Below are 20515 nucleotides of genomic sequence, written 5' to 3'. Positions count from 1 at the left end.
CCGCCCTAAATTGATGATTCATCAATTTTAGGTTACCCTCCTTTAATTCCAAATACTGGGTAATCACTTTAAGCACCTCAACCTTGCAAGATGCTGATATAATTGTAACTGGAATTAATCCGCCAAATCTTTCAGCACAACCCTTAGTTAAAGATTTTTAAAAATCCACTGTTATTCTTGCTATTCTCAGTAAAGTTTTAGCAACAGTCAAAACCAATTTGTAATTTTTAATAAACTTCACAAGAACATTCCCATTGTCATGTTCAGCAGCACACCACTTATTCTTTTTTAAAGATCTCCAGATCTCTCATATATTCAATGAATATCTGTCCCAGATGAGCCCAAAGTTTGTTATGGTTCTAGCAGATTATAATAGTGGACAATTCATTTCCCACAGTGAAACCTATTATTACAATTTAATTATGAAAGTGGTCAGTCACTGAACACATTCACAAAAAAGCTGCCAATGTACATTCAACAAAAATAAAGCAATGTTTATTACACATTAAACTGAAATGAAAATTAACTATTGTATACTATACAAGAACTAGCTGGATTAGTCTCATTACAAATATCAAAAATAAAGATTCAAACCTTTTCACCTTTAACAATGTTAAAGGTACTCAAATATTAGTGAAGGGTCTCCTGTTTCCACTTTAAAGTTCCTTTATAAAGATACACAATAGAAAGCATCCTATCTGGGTGCATCAATGCAGCATATGGCAAACTGCTCTTCCCAAGACTTCAAGAAACTACAGAGAGTTGTCAACACAGCCCAGTCCATCACACAAACCAGCCTTCCATCCACTGATGTCATCAATACTTCCCACTGTATCGGAAAAGCAACATTATCAAAGACCCCCCACCCCAGTTACACTCTATTCCAACCTGTTCTGTCAGGCAGAAGTTGGAATACACTTACTAACAGATACAAGAACAGCTTCTTCCCTGTTGTTAACAGACTTTTGAATGGACCTCTTAAATGTTAATGTTGATCTCTCTCTGCATCTTCCTAGCTGCTGTAACACTGTATCCTGCATTCTGTTTTGTTAACCTGATACACTTGTACACTACAATCTGTCTGTCAGGTACATGCGACAGTAATAAATCAAATCAACTTTGATTTCTTTCCAGAAAATGTCCGAAATCACTCAATGCGAGCTTCTTTAGTGTTTCTTCACTCACTGCTAACACAAACTCACTTATTTCTTAATATGAATTCCTGAAACTCTTCTTCCACAGTCTTCTGTTTCTGAACCTTTTTTTTACATTAAATGAGTCAAAATTGCTTTTCAATTGCCCAGATTGTCTTGGAGACTGCTAATCTGCACCATTGCCCTTACAGGCGTCTTCTCCCTGAATCATTTGAAAGAAACTTGAACACTCACTGTCCTTTTGGGCTGTTCTCACTTTCTAAAAGGAAGCTGTTTCTGCCTCTGTCTCTTGCATCAAGGGCATCTTGTTGCTTGGCAGCAACCCAAACTTTTTCCTTCCTTCTACTTTTCTTTCCTAATGCACTGAACTATTCACCTCAAAGGTTTTTAAAGCCTTGTTTAAATGGACACAGAGATTTCCAGAAATCTTACACCATTCTCAAAACATAAAAGATTAATCTAAATCTTCCCCTTCTTAATCCCAAAGGTAAGTAAATGCAAATTAAGCTCATCATCGTTCTGATGACATTCTGTTGATCAGTTTCCAAGTATTAGTAAATATATCTCATGAACCTTCATCAGAAATGTAAGAATAATAAATAAAGTCAAGTAATAAGAAGTAATGATACCTACAAGATTTAACATCAGAGATGGGCCATATAGAACACAGGAGCAAGCATCTTAGAGAAAACAATTCTTAAAGTACAGATTAAATATGAAATCACAGGATTAACAAACACATGCACTATTTTACTCAATCAGACCTGCAGCTGATGATGGTACAAATCACGAGAACATACAGGAAGACACAGATTATTTTGGAGACGTTCCAAAAGATTAGCTTTTGACAATTAAGTTAATCTGAGAAAAAAAATAAAAATTTTAAAAGAACAAGATTGAACTGGAAAGTCCAGCAAGATACAGGAATCCATCCATACATCCTCATGATGGCTCAGTGGTTATCACTGCTGCCTTGCAGCACCAGGGACCAGGGTTCGATTCCAACCTCAGGCAACTGTCTGAGGGGAGTTCACACATTCTCCCTGTGTCTGCATGGGTTTCTTCTGGGTGCTTCGGTTTCCTCCCACAATCTAAAGATGCGCAGGTTAGGTGAATTGGCCATGCTAAATTGCCCATAGGGTTCAGGAAAGTGTAGGAAAGGTGTATTAATCAGGGGTAAATGCAGAGTAATGGGGAATGGGTCTGGGTGGGATACTCTTCAGAGGGTCAAGTGGACTTGTTGGGCCAAAGGGCCTTTTTCCACATTATCAGGATTCTAAGATAATTTAACCTTTGCTAGTTAGTGAGAAACTATGACTATTGAGCTTTAAAATCAGAATTCATAAACAGAATTGTTGTTGGAATTATTGATGAATCTCTGTCAGAGATAGTACAATCCAAAGAAGATTTGACTTTCAAGAAAGCTGTTCAAAAACGTGCAAACCTAAGTGGACGATCTTTAATCTGATCAAGGGTAGAAATAAGAATTCCAAGTTAGCCAAAAGACTTGGGTCCATATTTTTCAAGTTACCACTCTATAGTGTCTGGACTCCACTTGGAGTTCAACAGCTTTAGATCATAACCTTCATCTCCATTTTGTTCTGTATGTTTTTGTTTCTTTCCATTTTACTCTTCCCCTTTAATTTGTTGGGTTGGTCTTTGTCTTGTTTCATTCTTTATCACTTCATGACAATGTCAGATAGTTTATGCAACAAATCAAACTCATTTGGCTATAATTTTATTCCTGCACTATATCCATTTCCAACCCCACCCCCCTTTTGCTTGTTGCCTCATGAAATCTTTTATTATTTAATCTCCCTTCTTCTCCCTATCATGTATCTTCTCCTTTGTACTTCTTGATTACAAGAGAAACAAAATGACAGAAAAACCCATAAACAAATATTGTTTGCTGCCTGCTCACAGCCTAACCAAACACTGAATCTTTTATAACTAAAGCTAGTAAGTGTCAGGAAGGTTTGAAGATGCTATGACTATAACTCTATAACTGCTAGATACCTTTGTCAGTAAGCATAAATTTGTTTCACACATAAACTAAATAAGGAAGTTGGAAATTACAACATTCTATAAATACAGTCATATACATTACTGCAGAGCAGCAATAAATGCTTGGGAGTGGCAGTAGGTGGCTAGTTTATTCAGAGACTGGCACAGAAACGGCATCCTTTTGTATTGTAACAAATCTGTGTTTCTCCAGGTACAATACAAGACAGTTTCTAATTAATGTCTGCACAGAACATAATTCTAAACAGGAATGCAACAATTTAATGGTCATTAACATTGACATGCATCTGAGAACATTGAAGAGATCTGTAATAGACTCTGGCATCGCATGACAGAAACTAGAATGGTGAGTCAAAACAAAAGAATCATTTTTCAAAAAAGGAAGGGATGATTGAGATACAAAGACCTGCACTGATTATTGCCTGTGGCAAGAAGAATCATCTGACCACAAAATAGGTCAAGTGTCCCTTCACTCTGAACCAAAAAGAATGAAGTTGCATGCATATCATATTTAGCTCAAAAAAACTGTGTCAGCAAGGATTATATGTGCAGGCAATGAATTATCAGAAAAATTGCTTCTTGTTCACAAATATTGAATCCATTGCAGATAATTAGTTGGCAGGTCTCCATATCCCCATACTTTATGCTGACAACTAGTTGTAAAAGAATTGCAATGCTCCCTGTTGAACTGCTTCAGAGCAGATTATTAAAACAGATAATCTGTTAAAATGAAGATTTCAGATATATTTAACTCAGGGTTCCATTGTACCTATTTCCACAATAGGTAAAAACAATGACTGCAGATGCTGGAAACCAGATTCTGTAACCAGATTCTGCCAACTAATTATCTGCAATGGATTCAATATTTGTGAACAAGAAGCAATTTTTCTGATAATTCATTGCCTGCACATATAATCCTTGCTGACTTACAGTTTTTTTGAGCTAAATATGATATGCATGCAACTTCATTCTTTTTGGTTCAGAGTGAAGGGACACTTGACCTATTTAGTGGGCGGTACGGTGGCACAGTGGTTAGCACTGCTGCCTCACAGCGCCTGTAGACCCGGGTTCAATTCCCGACTCAGGCGACTGACTGTGTGGAGTTTGCACGTTCTCCCCGTGTCTGCGTGGGTTTCCTCCGGGTGCTCCGGTTTCCTCCCACAGTCCAAAGATGTGCGGGTCAGGTGAATTGGCCAAGCTAAATTGCCCGTAGTGTTAGGTAAGGGGTAAATGTAGGGGTATGGGTGGGTTGCGCTTCGGCGGGTCGGTGTGGACTTGTTGGGCCGAAGGGCCTGTTTCCACACTGTAAGTCTAATCTAATCTAATCAGTGGTGCTGGAAGAGCACAGCAGTTCAGGCAGCATCCAACGAGCAGCGAAATCGACGTTTCGGGCAAAAGCCCTTCATCAGGAATAAAGGCAGTGAGCTGGAAGCATGGAGAGATAAGCTAGAGGAGGGTGGGGTGGGGAGAGAGTAGCATAGAGTACAATGGGTGAGTGGGGGAGGAGATGAAGGTGATTGGTCAGGGAGGAGAGGGTGGAGTGGATAGGTGGAAAAGAAAATAGGCAGGTTGGACAAGTCCGGACAAGTCAGGGGGAGAGTGCTGAGCTGGAAGTTTGAAATTAGGATGAGGTGGGGGAAGGGGAAATGAGGAAGCTGTTGAAGTCCACATTGATGCCCTGGGGTTGAAGTGTTCCGAGGCGGAAGACGAGGCTTTCTTCCTCCAGGCGTCTGGTGGTGAGGGAGCGGCGGTGAAGGAGGCCCAGGACCTCCATGTCCTCGGCAGAGTGGGAGGGGGAGTTGAAATGTTGGGCCACGGGGCGGTGTGGTTGATTGGTGCGGGTGTCCCGGAGATGTTCCCTAAAGCGCTCTGCTAGGAGGCGCCCAGTCTCCCCAATGTAGAGGAGACCGCATCGGGAGCAACGGATACAATAAATGATATTAGTGGATGTGCAGGTAAAACTTTGATGGATGTAGAAGGCTCCTTTAGGGCCTTGGTCGTAGGGGGGGCGTGGACCTGACCAGGTAGTCACGGAGGAACGGTCTTTGTGGAAGGCGGAAAGGGGTGGGGAGGGAAATATATCCCTGGTGGTGGGGTCTTTTTGGAGGTGGTAGAAATGTTGGCGGATGATTTGGTTTATGCGAAGGTTGGTAGGGTGGAAGGTGAGCACCAGGGGCGTTCTGTCCTTGTTACAGTTGGAGGGGTGTGGTCTGAGGGCGGAGGCGCGGGATGTGGACAAAATGCGTTGGAGGGCATCTTTAAATAGATTGCCAACTACAGTCAACTTGCAAACACCCTCTTCTCTTCATAAGTATATTATTGCCTATGTTGCAGAGTTCAAATACCTTTGCACATAGCTTTCAAGTGTAATGTTAAGTATAAAAGGGAGAACATATTCCCTGTTAAGATCAGGTGACAGAGACTAATTTGGCACCCGTCTTTTTAAAACCTTTTCAGTCAATATTTTTTTTTCTTATTAGCACACAGTTATCACACTTCAATTAAAACACTGTACTAGTCAAAACCAAGAAGCCAGTTACAAGTTTTCTTGAGAGAATGAATGCGAAATTTTACTACACACATATCACAAGAAAAATAATAAAACATGGCACAAACACAAGTTAAGCATAGATACACAGTTTAAAAGTCCTTACAGTCCAAGAGGTGTTAGATTTTTGACTTGAAACCACAGTTGTTTCATTGTTTACTAATATTCTCAGTAGGTGTGAAATTTGTAAATAACCTTTAGATCTCAGTTAAAAATCACACAACACCAGGTTATAATCCAACAAGTTTAATTGGAAGCACTGGCTTTTGGAGCGCTGCTCCTTCATCAGGTGGTTGTGGAGTGCACAATTGTAAGACACAGAATTTATACCAAAAGTTTGCAGTGTGATGTAACTTAAATTATACATTGAAAATGTCTCTCATCTGTTAGAATGACCATGTTAGTTTCACTTCTTACATACGTAAATCACAAACCTTTTTTCCCCAAAGTTACATTCTCAGGTTAGCTTTAACAATTGGTGTCAGTCCAAATAATGTGTTGAAGGTGTTAGCCTTCAACACATTATCTGTTTGCAGTTTTTGAGCAAAGTACAATGTAACTCTGCAAGTACAAATTCACCCCACAAACCTGCATGAATCCATGTAAGATTCTGCTAATTCATTTTTTAGATTAGAATCAATCTAAACATTATGGTACAGACAGCAGCACACAGGGGGCTAACACCTTCAACACACTATCTGGGCTGACACTAATTGTTAAAGTTAACCTGAAAATGTAACTTTCAAAAAAAAGCTTTGTGATTTACATATGAAAGAAGTGAAACAAAATGGTCATTCTAACAGATGAGAGACTTAACAAACAATTAAGGTATTTTTCAGTGTATAATTTCAGTTACATCACACTGTAAACATTTGCTATATTTTTGTGTCTTACAATTGTGCACTCCACAACTATATGATGAAGGAGCGGTGCTCCGAAAGCTAGTGCTTCCAATTAAACCTGTTGGACTATAACCTGGTGTTGTGTAATTTTTAACTTTGTACACCCCAGTCCAACACCGACATCTCCAAATCATGACTAACTTTAGATCTCAGAGAATGGTTGTTTCTCCAACTTGCTTTTTCACCATGCACTGTTTTTCAGATGATAAGAAAAACAAGGAGAGGCTTTCAGCTCTTGTTGTTATGAATTTATTTCCTTGCTCTCTGCTCTAAATGCTCAAAAATGATCTGAAACATGGTTGATTTATACATTCCGAAGTCTGTCTCCATTATCTTTCCAAGTTGGTTATGTCTTTCATCTCCCCATATGTGAAATTATCATATTAGTGTGAATTAAAACAGGAGATTCACATTCTTTGATACTCATTCAGTTCCTGGTTTTGATGCCTCCAGTTAAAATATTAATTTCAGTGCAAAGAATTTAATTCAGACTTGTCTGAATCTGTGGTCAGATGATCATGATAGCCATTTCAAGTCAGTTTTTGCCTTTTTCTCAAACAAACTACATTAGTCTGTGAAACATCTCAATCAGATGCTGGATATTGAAAATTAATAATTCATACTGATCATGATTGTAACATTCACACAAGAATAAGAAGCAGTAGGCTATTCAGCCAATGCCTGCCTACCTACACTTGATAATTTTTTTACCCTCTTGCTTACCAAGAATCTGAGAAAATAATTCATCTCATCTCAGTTTTAAATGGGTGACCTTTTATTTTTAAAGAGTCCCCAGTTTTAGATTCTCCCATAAGAGGAAACATCCACTCCATATCTATCCTGTCAATGTCTCTCAGGATCCTATGTTTCAATTAAGCCACCTCTTTTTAAAGAGTAATTAATGAGGTACCAAGTCTCTTGCACAATTAGCCACAACCTTAAGACATTGGTTGTGGGCTTAGCTATGTATAACCCTGAAAATAATTTCCACTCCAGAAATTACATAGCAAGCTTAGGCTGACACTTTGTATTGAAACATAGCTATACTATCTGAAGTTCTGGATATCCAATGCACTGGAAGTTGAGGCCCTGTCTGCTCTTTAAGGTAGGGCTAAAAGATTTCTTTGGCATTTGTTTCAAAGAAGAGCCTGGGGTTACTCTTTGTGTTCTATATAATATTTAATTCTCAATTAGAATCACAAAACAAACCTCTTATTAACACACCACATTTTGTGGGAATTTGCTGTTTGCACATCGGTTGCTATATTTCATACATTACAACTATACTACACTTTACAGGTACTTAATTAACTGTGAATCGATTCAAGGCATCTAGGATTAAAGTAGCACTATATAGATACAAGCATTTTCTTTATCTTTATGGAAGCACAATACTGACAATTCTTAGTTTTTGCTTTGTTTTCCAGTGAGTGAAAGAAAGTTAACTGTGGAGATATGTATATTCTAACATTTAAAGTAAAATTCAAAGTTCTCCTTAAAAAAAAGTTAAAGGCCATACAGTTTCAACAGGGGACACTCTCTCCTAGTATGGATCCTGGGACACAAGGCAATGCCACCACAGACATCTCTTGATTTCTCTGATCTTCAAAAAATCTTACGAACCTCTTGAAGTAAGTCCACAGAGGCTGGTATTCTGTTACCAAGTCACATTTTAATTACACTGGGAGATCCTTGACACTGATCCAGCTTCCTCAGCGTCAGCTCTGAGATTGGACAGAACCTTTGACATTTGACATACCTACTTATATTTATCAGCCAGGGCTCCCTGATTAAACCAGATTAACATCATTCAGATAATTCATATTCTATGAAGTCCATCTGGCTGACCTCATTACATTTACTACACCCCTTGGCCAGATTATGAAAAGAATAATAACTAGCAAATAATTGAAACAGAGCAGATAGGATAGGCCAAGAAGTAGCAAATAATTCATTAGTTTCAGTTGTCTATTCCTGCTACACTCAGCTGATTACAACCATATTTGTTTTCAGTATGAAGACACTATATACGCACGCAGCTCATGATGGAGAATCACATACTTGGGATTTCTCCATTATTGATGACTCTGTTACCAAAACTGTAGGTAGGCTACAGAGATAGTCAAAGTGGAGAGCATAAATGGTCCAGAAACAAGGAAATGTTCAAGGAAATGTATCTGAACAAAAATAAGATGAAGACATAAAAAAGGATAGTAGTTAGTATTGATCTTCATCAAATGAATAGGCGAATTGAGCCTGAGTGTCTTTTCCCTCTCTAACTCAGCTCTTCTATACATTGCAACAGCTGGACACATCATGCTATTAAGAACAGGTTACTAACTTCAGCTATGGATGGAAAGTATGGATGAAGTGTGAAACCTAGGACAGGAATCTCTTGGAACGCAGGGCTCCAGTCACGGTTCCTGTAGCCATTTGACTGGAAGCAGGATTTAAACACTTCACTCAGGTGGCAATCTCATTTGCCAACATTTCTATAGTCCAGGAGTTGTGACTAAATGCAGTAGTTCTAAATCCTAAGTCTCTAATCCTAAGTCTCAGGGTCCAGGACCAAGTAAGTGTGGGTTTTCACAGTTGTGAGGGGAGGTGAGGCCCAAAGGTTGTACGGGGTGTAAATAGAGAGACCAGGAAGAATTGGGAATGGGATGGGGTGATGCACTTGAAGATAGCAGACTTTGGAAAGGGAGAGTGGAAGAAACATTCAATATAGAAAAGAGTGTTTGAGGTATGGTTCTCCCCACTCACTTCCACACACCTCCACCCTAGCCAGGGCACTCTGCCAGATATCACCCTCACAACCCACTGCTTCCACTCACAATCTTCAAACTGAGGCTGGGCTGGAAATTACCATTGTGGTTAATAATTGTAAAACCCTGTCATGCTACAGCTTGGTCTAGAATGGACTGGAGGCTGGCACAATGGCTTCAAAGGCAATTTTACAGGCTTCCTTATTCACACCTGCAAACCTTCTGCCAGTGAAGACCGAGAGAGAGAAGGAAATATAACAAAATCAAATCAAAGTAAGTGTACCAAGGGGTGTATCATGTTGGTGGTTGTAATTCCCAAACCAGTTCCTACAGATCCATTAGTTAAATAGTATGAGATCCAAATTTTAAAAATCTTGGTAACTGACCCTTGAGATGGAAAGTTGCGATACTTTGGCATCTTTATCAGATAAATCCAGAAATAGATTAATTTTCCAGTAAGGTATGGCTAGCTGTGTATCAAGCCCTGACACTTACTTGGACTCTTGCAACAGACCTTGTCTTTTCAACAATATATAGCCACAGACAGTATTAGTAAGAACAGAAAACTTTGAGATATTTGTCCCTGATCCTCCAAAATTTAACTTGGTTCGAAACTTCAGGATTATTAACCTTTAAATGCACGCCATTCAGCCTGATTAGCTGCATTCCACAGAACACATTCTCATGATCTGAGCAGAAATAACTCTTGACTATTTATTCAAATCGTATCCTGTTCTGACAAGCTACAATCTTTATTTGTGTTAAACACTTACATATCAATTTCACAGTACATCGTAACTATTACAAATTAAATACATGCCTCACAATTCAGAAATACAAAGTCTATCAGTAATTTATTGACATGTTTAGGCATGAACTTTCAAACATTGACTGGGGGAGGCTGTTTGCAGGTAAAGGGGCTGTTGGAAAGTGGGAGGATTTCAAAATTGAGATTACAAGAGCTCAGAGACAGTATGTTCCTGTTAGATCAAAGGGCAGGGCTGGTAGGTGTGGGGAATGATGGATGACAAGAAAATTTCAGACTCTGGTCAAGAAAAAGGAGGTACAGACAGCTGTAATTGAGTGAATCACTAGAGGAGGTATGAGCAGTAAGAGTATACTTAAGAGGGAAATAAGGAGGGCAAAGATGGGACACAGATAGCTTTGGCAAATAGAGTTAAGGAGAATCCAAAGAGATTCTACAAATATATAAAGGATAAAAGAATAACCAGAGAGAGAATCGGACCCCTTAAAAATCAACAAGGCCATCTATGTGTGGAAACACAGGAGATAGGTGAGATACTGAACAAATATTTTGCATCTGTATTTACTATGGAGAAGATCATGGAAGCCAGGGAACTTGGTTAAGTAAATAGTGATATCTTGAAATGAGTTCATATTACAGAACAGGAAGTACTGGAGGTCTTAAAATGCATAAAGGTAGATAAATCCCCAGGACCTGATCAGGTGTACACCAGAAGTTTGTGGAAAAAAGATTGCTGGGCCCATTGCTGAGATATTTCTATCATCGACAGCCATGGGTGAGGTGCCAAAAGATTGGAGGGTGGCTAATGTGGTGCCATTGTTTAAGAAAGGTGGTAAGGAAAGCCAGGAGACTATAGTCCAGTGAGCCTCACATCAGTGGTGGAATTAGGAGAAGATTCTGAGGGGCAGGATTAATATGTATTTGGAAAGGAAAGGACTGATTAGGGATTGTCATCATGACTTTGTGCATGGAAAATCGAGAGTGGTGCATGTATGGAAGGAGCTGCCAGATGTGGTGGTGGTGGGAAATTTTAATAACTTGATTGAGTTTTTGATCTACTAACTTGATTGAGGTGTAAAAAGAACTAATGAAGGTAGAGCAGTAAACCTTATCTACATGTACTTCAGTAAGGCATTTGACAAGGTAGACTGGTTAGCAAGGTTAGATTACATGGAATTCAGGGGGAGCTAGCCAATTGGATACAAAATTGGCTTGAAGGTAGGTGACAAATGATGGTGTGGTGTAGGGTTGCTTTTTAGACTGGAGGCCTGTGACCAGTAGTGGGTCATAAGGATCAGTGCTAGGTCCACTGCGTTTCATCATTGATAAAAACGATTGAGATGGGAATACAGAAGGAATAGTTAATAAGTTTGCTGGTGACATCAAAATTGTTTGTGTAGTGGACAAGTGAAGAAGGTTATCTCAGAGTGTAATGGGACTTTGATCAGATGGGCCAATGGGCTAAGAAGTGGCAGATGGAATTTAATATAGATAAATGTGAGGTGTTGCACAAACCAGAGAAGGACTTATCCAGTTAATGGTTGGGCCCTGGGGAGTGTTGCCAAACAAACAGCCCTAGGGATGGAGATGCATAGTTCCTTGAAAATGAAATCACAGGTAGACAGGGTGGTGAAGAAGGAAGTTGGCATGCTTGCCTTCATTAGTTAGTGCATTGAGTATAGAATTGGACTGTTATGTTGCGGCTCTACAGGGCATTGGTGAGGCATTCAATTCTGGTCTCCCAGCTACAGGAAAGATGTTGTTAAACTGGAAAATGTACAGAAAAGCTTTACAAGGATGTTGCCGGAATTGGAAGGTTTAAACTATACAGACAGGTTGAATAGGCTGGGGTTTGTTTCCCTGGAGCATCAGAGGTTGAGGGGTGACCTTACAGAAGTTTATAAACTCATGAGGGGCCAGGATAGGGTGAATAGCCAATGTCTTTTCCCCAGGGTAGGGAATCCAAAACTAGAACACATTGGTTTAGTGGGTTTTGAGAAGATTTGTAGCTCAGGTTGAGGTTCTGGATGTAGGTTTGCTCGCTGAGCTGGAAGGTTCATTTCCAGACATTTCATCACCCTACAGTGGGCCTCAGGTGAAGCACTATTGATAATTCCTACTTTCTATTTATATGTTTGGGTTGGTAATGTCATTTCCTGTGGTGACATCATTTCCTATGGTGATGTCATTTACTGTTCTTTTTCTCAGGGAATGGTAGATGGGATCTAACTTGATGTGTTTGTTGATAGAGTTCCGGTTGGAATACCATGCTTCTAGGAAATCTAGTGCCTGTCTCTGTTTGGCATGTCCTAAGATTGATGTGTTGTCCCAGTCAAAGTGGTGTCCTTCCTTATACGTATGTAAAGATACTAGTGAAAGAGGGTCATGTTGTTTTGTGGCTAGTTGGTGTTCATGTATCCTGGTAGCTAGTTTTCTGCCTGTTTGTTCAATGCAGTGTTTGTTACAGTTCTTGCACGGTATTTTGTAAATGACATTCGTTTTGCCACTTGCCTTATAGGGTCTTTCAAGTTCATTCACTGCTTATTGTGTTGGTTGGTTTGTGCGCTTTTGTTGATGCCAAGGGGTCTGAGTAGTCTGGCAGTCATTTCTGAGGTATCTTTGATGTAGTGGAGAGTTGTTAAGGTTTCGGGACGTGTTTTGTCTGCCTATTTGGGTTTGTTGCTGAGAAATCAGTGAACTGTGTTCATTAGGTACCCATTCTTTTTGAATACACGGTATAGGTGATTTTCCTCTGCTCTGCATGGATCCTCTGTGCTGCAGTGTGTGTTGGCTCAGTGTAATAATATTCTGATGCAGCTTTGTTTGTGGGTTTTGGGATGATTGCTTCTGTAGTTCAATATTTGGTCTGTATGTGTTGTGTTCCTGTAGTCACTGGTTTGAAATTGCCCATTGGCTGTTCGCTCTACTGTGACATAGAGGAATGGCAGTTTGTTGTTGTTTTCCTCCTCTTTAGTGAAATTTATGCCAGTAAGGGTATTATTGATAGTCTTGAAGGTTTCCTCTAATTTGTTTCATTTGGTGATGACCAAGGTGTCATCCATGTAGCGGACACAAAGCTTGGGTTGGATGGTTGGCAGAGCTGTTTGTTCGAGTCTCTGCATTACTCCCTCTGCTAAGAACCCTGATATCAGAGATCCCATGGGTGTTCCATTGATTTGTCTGTAGGTTTTGTTGTTGAAGGTAAAGTGTGTGGTAAGGCATAGGTCCAGTAGCTTGACGATACTGTCCTTGCTGATGAAGTTAGTGGTTTTTGGTGTTTGTGTCTTGGATCTTCAAATAGTGTAGTCAGTGTTTCCTTGGCCAGGTTAATGTTGATTAATGTAAACATCAAAGGAGACCATTATTTCATCCTCTTCTATCTTAGTGTCTTTGATGGCCTTCAGGAATTCTTGGGTGGAGTGGAAGGAGGGGCGTGTGTCTTCTATTAAGTGTTTTAGTCTTTGGTGTAGCTCCTTGGCTAATCTGTAAGTTGGTGTTCCAGGTAGTGAAGCTAAGGGTTTGAGGGGGCCTCCTGGTTTGTGAATTGTGGGTAATCCGTAGAAGCATGCTATGTTGGATCCGCCTGGTTTCATTTTTTTTTGGAAGTCAATCTTAATTATTTCTCCAGATTTCTGAAGTTTTTTGAGTATGGCTGTGATTCAGTTCTTAGCTATGGGGTTGGGTCTATCGCCACTTGTTGGTAAGTGAATGGTATCTGTAAGTAGTGTGTTCGCTTTTTCAATGTAGTCTCTTCGATTTAGAATGACTGCCAAGTGTCCTTTGTCTGCAGGTAGGATAACAAATTTTTTTAAAGTCTTTCCAGTGCTTTCCTTTCTTGTGTATTGAGTGTGTTTCCCTCCTTTTTTTGCTTAATGTTGGCGCGACTACTTGTCTGATGGCGTGCTGGGTTTCTTCTGTGAGTTGCTTGTGTTTTAGTGTTGTTTCTAATGCTGCTAAGAAATCTTTCTTGTCCGCATCCTTGCAGTTGTAATTAAATCCTCTTACTAAGGTGGCTTTTTCAGGTGTCTGTTAAGGGTTAGCCAGATACGTTTTTTATCCATGCTTCTGTGTTGTTGCTTTGTGTAAGTTTGTCTAGTTTCTTCTGTAGGTCTAGTTTTTTTTCATTGGTTTAAGATGAGGGGGGAAAGATTTAAAAGGGACCTGATGGGCAACTTTTTCATGCAGAGAGTGATGGAATGAGCTGCCAGAGGTGGTGGTGGAGGCTAGTACAATTACATCATTTAAAAGGCATCTGGATAGTTATATAAATAGGAAGCGTTTCGTGGGATATGGACCAAATGCTTGAAAATGGGACAAGATCAGTTTTAGCTGAAAATGTGTTACTGGTTAAAGCACAGCAGGTTAGGCAGCATCCAAGGAACAGGAAATTCGACATTTCGGGCATAAGCCCTTCATCAGGAATGGTTGGCCAGATAAGTTTTTTATCCATGCTTCTGTGTTGTTGCTTTGTGTAAGTTTGTGCCCGAAACGTCGAATTTCCTGTTCCTTGGATGCTGCCTAACCTGCTGTGCTTTAACCAGCAACACATTTTCAGCTGTGATCTCCAGCATCTGCAGACCTCATTTTTTACCCCAAGATCAGTTTTAGGATATCTAGTTGGCACAGACAAGTTAGATCAAAGGGTCTGTTTCCATACTGTACAACTCTATGATTTTGTGCTGTGAATCAACAAACTACAAAAGATCTCAATAAAAATCATTTAAAAACACAAACATGCAATGTCCTAGAATGTGATCAAGAAGCAAAAATGAACTCCAATTGTTACAATGTGTTTTACACATTATCACCTCAGGATGTCATCAGCTCTCTATTCCTTGCTTTAAGCCTCATGCAGTTACATTGGGTATAACAGTGAAAGTACCGCCTGTATTGTAAAGTTTTGTGCTGCAAAGACAATCTATTCTATCACAGTGTTAGTTTTAGCCAGGTACACACTATTCCCTGAGCTCCTACATGGACAGCATTGGTATTACACAGGCTCATCATATGGTTTCTGGCACAACAAAGAAATTGTACCTTCTTCTATTTCAATATGGATTTGGTGCATGCTGTGCTAATGGTTATTGCTGATCCGGCTGATGCTCACATTTTATCATATTTTTAAGCAACACATTTTGCAGTAACCACCATTTAATTTATGTGCCATGCACACATGCACAAGCTTACTTACAAAGACAATTATTTTCTTTGCTAATTGGACAATTGCTTATAGAAACACTGCTGACCTTCCAGATATGAGAAGGGAACGTAGAGGTCTTTTTTTTTAAACTACACTTTCCGAAATGTGTGGTATTGAATCACAAAGATCAAAAAGTCTTAAATTCTAGAAATTTTGCAGAACCATCTGATCAGGACAACAAGATGAAGTGTGCACTAAAAGTTAGGGCAGACACAATGGAGGAAGTCTTTCAGCCATTATACACAGACAGACTGGAAACTGGGTGAGATTCTTCAGTCTGCATGTTTCACATGCAATTAATCTTGATTACTCAGAAGCAGCTCTGTAACATGAACTCTATGTTCTACATACTGTTTCTAGGGATGCACAAAGAGAAAGAGATCAGTGCAGCTGGAGGACCACCAATTCCGTGAAAGACACTCTCTGATCTGCTCAAAAGTATCTAGTCTTTCAGTGCAAACAGTTGTCCATAACTGAACGCTGCAGACGGACACGTTCCAAGACGCAGAACTACGTGCTGAGGAACATACGTTCGCCAAGAAGTATCAAAATCCATCACTCACCCAAAAAATCCCATCTCTCAAAACTAAACTATGTTAGGGTCAGGTCTAGTGATGACTCCCATTGTTGTCACCTGAAATATGCTAGCTTTTTTCACTAATTTTACCTAACTTTCACTTCTGGGGGAAGAGCAGGTTGGAAGGTCAAAGCTAAATAAATGTTAATTAAATTTTTAATAAGCGTTTGTTGCTTCCTTGAAAGATACATGAAAATGTGACATTGGTTGTAAATGAGGGTGATAACACATTTCTGACTCTAATGCTTCTTTTCCTCCCAAATGAAAATGGAATTTTCCAATTTATTTTTCGTGCATATACTATCCCCTTTAAACAGAGTATATCTCAAAGATTGAGAATAAGTCTGGAACATACCCGATTGAGGAGCTGTTCTCTAGAAGCTGAAATACTCATAGGCACAAATTTGTGTGTGCTAATTTTGTATTTTTGAAGTTATAAGGTTATTTTTGGGTGAGGCTAATTTAATGTATATTTAAAGGCTCTAAAGAAAAATATGTGAAAGGCATTCTTTATTACAAAATGCTTTTTATTTTTGTCCCCAAACTTGAAGCTGATCTCATCAACAATTACTTCTGCATAGAAGGTTCTTATTGCTTCTACAGCAACTTGTTTGCAGCCAGTGTATGAACCATCTGACCAATGGTGTATGAATATGCAGAATGTCTCATTCTGAATGCTAGCAACAATCTAAAGGAGAAGCTTTGTTGAAAGAACAAGTGTCCTTTTTTATTTTTTTAAATCCGATGAAATAAACCATGTTCGAAAGAGCATGATAAAAAGACTAATATGCAACTTTGACTAAATCTCAGAGTTCCCACTGAGTGTGAACTCATTGCACATAAGTACTCAAAATGCAGCCTAAGTGTTAATTATTACAGAAAGAATCCACAAGCATTTCTTATAAAGGGAGCTCAAAGCTAAAGAGTTAATATTCATTGTGGTACATGATGGGTACATCTGTAAGGAAAGCTAACCCCTCAAACTTATCGTAAGTCAATAATGCACTTTTTAAACACAATATAGGAAGGCCTTAACTAGGATGTGAAAGGCAAACTCATGTCTACCTGTCTATATGTTGTCAGCTGTGCCAAGTTCACCTAAGGCTAAGTGCGGCACATTCAGCAATAAGCAAGTGGATTTTTAAAAAAAATCTATTATTCACAGGGAATGGACATCATGGCAAGGTCAATATTTGTTGACCATTCTGAAATGTCCTTGACTTGTTATGCCATTTCAGAGGATATCTAAAAGTCAACCTTCAGAATTGTTGGTCTGAAGTCACATGTAGCAGAGACTACGTAAAAATGGTTGATTCCCTTCTCCAGTAGATATCAATGAACTCTATTTGATTTTATGATAATCAATTTCATGGTCACAATTGCTGACATTGGCCTTAAACTCCAGATTTATTAATTCAACTGCCATGGTGCAATTTGAACCTGTGTCCAAACCATTATAACAAGCCTCTGATTTACTTGTCCAGTGACATGTCCACCATGTTATCATCTCTCCTATTGTATTGAATATTTCTGGGATATTGGTTTGTGATATACTGGTGGTACAATTGTGGCACTAGGTCACAACAGTGTTAAAATGTTTCAGCTTCCTGGAAAATTATCTTTTGCTTTAATAATCACAAAGTTCATAGTAGGGAATGGCAGAGAAATTAAATTTGAATGAATGGTTCCAGTTAAAAAAAATAAGTACAGATGCAAAGAACCAACAAATCTCAATCTGTGTTATAATTTACATGGGTCCATGAAGCAGGATTTTTGAACAAAGGTTCAGAGATGGTTGACATTTATTCTATGGTACTGAGAAAGACAAGTGCTGAGATTTGCAAGATACAAACAATCACAATAAAGGTACTTAAATTCCTGGGAGGAATTGCTTAATTGGAAACAAAACTGAATCATAACTGCTTTCAAAAACATGGCAAGATCTGAAATTAACTTTACTTGAATACCTAAGAAAATTGCTGGAGTTGACTGGCAGCAAATTTTCCCAAGAGTCAATTTAGAGTTCACTGTTCTTTTGATTTTTTGTGAAAGATCCTACAAACCACAGTTGGTGTAGGGAGTAAAATTATTCATTTTACAGGTAATATAAAACTGGGGAAATAATAGATAATAAGGATAGATATAAACTTCAGGATGACATAGGATTAAGAATTGAGCAGAAGCATGGAAGATAGAGTTCAGTGGAATGAAATGTATTGCAAAAGTGTCTCACTTGTATGGAAAACAATTCAGCACAGTTTTGAAAGCTATGGAGAAAACCATGTAGTCTAGAATGTTTAAAGATTAGCGCATCTAGATAATATGGAAATAAAACACATGGGTTACTTGGGTTTGTAGATTGAATATAAATATAAACAGAATTGAAAATATAGAATAAAGGGATCGTGTTACAACACAATAAGTTACTAGTTAGAAGTCAACAGAAATATTGTCAATTCGTATTGATGTGTTAATTGTATTACCATGATTAAAGGATACACAAATAAAAGACATTATTGATTAAGTAGCTTGGGCACAAATAACAAATGTCTACCAATAGTATGGCTAAGCAGTAAGCTCTGCATGAGGTTAGAATGATTCATCTCTAACTATAATGGAATTCTAATGTAATTGGGTAAGTTTTGTTTTCTATTACACTGCCCCTTTAAGGAACTGTTAATTAGTAATTTGTTTCTCATTCACTCAAAAGAGTATTAAAAAAGGGCTTCCCACAAGGAATTAATAATTTCTTTATTTCATATCCTTTGGTTCTCTTGGAAAAACTGCCACCATTACATTTCAGGACTTGAGTGGGTAATGTGGGGCTGGAATACATGAGCTGGAGCCAGAACTTTAATTTGCAAGTTGCCTTTTCATTCTTTGTTATAATAATTTGGAAGTAACCCTTTAATAAGGGTTGATCATTTTTTAAATCAGTTCATTGGTTAATGGGTACTGTGATGATGCTGCTCCTTTAACAATGTTAGGTTGTCCTTGGGGTTTTTTTTTGCAGGAGATAGTAAAGACACAGACTCTGAAATGTCTGGGGTTGATCTACTTGAGAAGGCTTTCAAGTTTAAAATAAAACTTGTACAACGAAAGGGGAGAGGCCAGTTCTCCCAGTTCAGCTTTTCTTTGGTTTGGTTTGTTTTTGTTTAGTAGTCTAGCTGTTCACTGAAAGAAAGCAATCAGTTCAGCTTGAGGCTGCTGGACCCCAAGAAGCAGGTCTATGCTGACTTCTCTCTGACATCTCTCCTGGAAGACCCTGTGCTTGATTTTATCTTTTTTTTTGCCAAAGAGTGTTAATGGAGATTGTGGCAGGAATTTGGAACAGCATCATTAAATTGGGGTAATCTGTTGGATTTTCAGATATGTTGTTATTCAGTATTCTGTTCTCTTTTGTTTGTGTTTCATTCAGTAATCTTGTAAATAAATTCTGTTTTGTTTAAAATTAAGTGATTTGATCAGCTGCATCTCTCCTTGAATATCTACTTACACCTGCTTAGAAAAACCAGCAAAGTTAAGGTCAGGTTACTTCCTTCAAAGGTTTTGAGGGGGTCTGACCTGGTCCATAACAGTATTCAAAAGCTAAGGGTATGCAGTTGATGTAATCCTCATGGACGTCAGTGAAGTTTTTGATAAGGTCTCATGTAGCAGACTGGTTAAGAAGCTGAGAGCCCATGGGATCCCATAAAATTTGGCAAACTGGATCCAAAATTGGCGAAGTAACTGAAAGCAGAGGGTAACTGTGACTGGAAGCTAATGTCCAGTGGCATATCCACAGGGTTCAGAGCTAGGACCCTTGCTGTTTGTCAGGGATGTCTTGGATCGATGCAGAAAATTCTCAAAGGGGAGGGTGAACAGGCAGTTGTTGTGGTGCGTATATGCACAAACGATATAGGTAAAACATGGGATAAGATCCAACAAGCAGAATTTAGGGAGTTAGGAAACAAGTTTAAAAAGTAGGACCTCAGAGGTAGTAGTCTCAGGATTGCTAACAGTGCCACAAGCTAGTCAGAGTAACAATGATAGAAGTAGGATAATACTTGAGAGGTGATGCAGGATGGAAGGGTTGGATTTTTGGGATATTGGGACCGGTTCTGGGGGAGGTGGGACTATTACAAATTGGATGGTCTACACCTGGGCCGGACTGGAATCAATGTCCTTGGGGGTGCTTTTGCTAAAGCTGTTGGGGAGGGTTTAAACTAATGTGGCAGGAGGTTGAGAACAAAATGAGGTTAGAGGACAGTAAGGAAACAATAGCTAAAGCCTACAAGGAACTAGATAATGAAGTCAGCATGACTAAGGAGAAGAGGAGGCTGGGAGCAGATGATGAATGTAAAGGGACTGGTGGTCTGAGGTGCATTTGTTTTAATGCAAGAAGTATAGTAGGTAAGACAGATGAACTTAGGGCCTGGATTAGTACCTGGGAGCATGATGTTATTGCTATTAATGAGAATTGGTTGAGGGAAGGGCATGATTGGCAGCTAAACATCCCAGGATATCGATGCTTCAGGCAGGATAGAGTGGGAGATAAAAAGGGGAGAGGACTTGAATTATTAGTCAGAGAGAATATGTCCT

Source organism: Hemiscyllium ocellatum, chromosome 19 (assembly GCF_020745735.1).
Source record: "Hemiscyllium ocellatum isolate sHemOce1 chromosome 19, sHemOce1.pat.X.cur, whole genome shotgun sequence".
In the NCBI taxonomy this organism is placed as follows: Eukaryota; Metazoa; Chordata; class Chondrichthyes; order Orectolobiformes; family Hemiscylliidae; genus Hemiscyllium; species Hemiscyllium ocellatum.
The sequence above is the reverse complement of the archived record's forward strand: the minus strand, read 5'-3'. Positions refer to the sequence as shown.